Genomic DNA, 1,137 nt, shown 5'->3' with positions numbered 1-1,137 from the left:
TTTTTTAATTAACCTTTTAACTTTTTTGTATCTGGTTTTAAAGACATCTTAAGACTGTAGTATTAAGACAGTAGTAATTTTTCCAAGTTTCAATTTCAACACACACACACACCCATACACACACAAATGTAAAAAGTATGCCGAGGTTAAAAATGGGGTTCCAAGAATGCAGAGTCAATTCTCCAGTAAAGAGATGAGAACAGGTTTTATGGAGCAACTGATTCCTCACTAGTCTTAACAGGAGGGAGAGTAAGAGAGAAATGTTATGAAGAGACTCTACAGACCATGGTGCCCAAATGTGGAAAATACGGAGAACGGGTACCCTAAGCAGGCTAGGCTGTCTGGAGAGATGAGACGTTAGATTGGGTGGAATGAGAAAGAATTTGGACATAGTAAATTTGTGGTGATGTTGAGACTTCAGCTGCTCTCCTCAGTACGGGGAGAGAGTGTGGGAGGCAGTTGACAACATAGGAGGTACGTAGACAGACAGGGAACCATATGCCTTATAGGAAAATGCTGGAACCATGATTCTCATAGTCTTGGGATTACGAAAACCTTTAAATGCTAACGGATCTAAATGCAGGTTAACACGTTTTGAAAAGTAATAACTTCCACTATATATGTGAGTAAACTAGAAAATTTTTGTGTTGTTCCGTTTTAGTGGACATTATTTACACAGGTAAAATCTGTGCCCAACCCTCCATGTCAAATGAGTCCCCGTAAAACGGGTGGACTCAAAGGCCTTTTGCCTCTGCGGTCAAAAGCCTAAAGAAATCTGATCACAAAGATTGATAATAACACATCTCAGCACTAACATGGAAAAGTGGTTACCTGTAACACAGGTCTTCGAAACATGGCTTCTACTTTTCTTTACCTACAATCTAATCTTTAGTCTTTTCCTAAAGGGGAAAAAAAAAAAACAGAAATGAACACTCCATCTTATAGCAAAAGCACCAATTCACTAACTCCCAATTCCTAACCGCACTCTTGATTTTTTATGCAAACCTTATGACTATAATATATCAACATTCTGGCACTTTTGACGAGGATCCCCTCCACCGCCCCCCCCCCAAAAAAGAAAAAAAACCCTTACCCCTTATGTCTTTTTTGATCCCCCTTAACTTCCTCTTCCTCCAA

The 1,137-nt window shown here is 39.4% G+C and overlaps 1 protein-coding gene across 1 annotated transcript in view; it reads right to left on the bottom strand.

Annotated features, from left to right (window-relative positions):
• SSBP1 (single stranded DNA binding protein 1) overlaps nucleotides 1-900 on the bottom strand; it is an 8,460-nt gene extending 7,560 nt beyond the window's left edge. The window contains exon 1 of the mRNA XM_019666763.1: nucleotides 832-900. The gene's annotated coding sequence lies outside the window, so the exon portion shown is untranslated. The remainder of the gene's footprint in view (nucleotides 1-831) is intronic.
• Nucleotides 901-1,137: the final 237 nt, after the last annotated feature.

Source organism: Hipposideros armiger, unplaced genomic scaffold (assembly GCF_001890085.2).
Source record: "Hipposideros armiger isolate ML-2016 unplaced genomic scaffold, ASM189008v1 scaffold_478, whole genome shotgun sequence".
Classification (NCBI taxonomy): Eukaryota; Metazoa; Chordata; class Mammalia; order Chiroptera; family Hipposideridae; genus Hipposideros; species Hipposideros armiger.
This window is presented reverse-complemented; position numbering and strand designations above follow the sequence as displayed.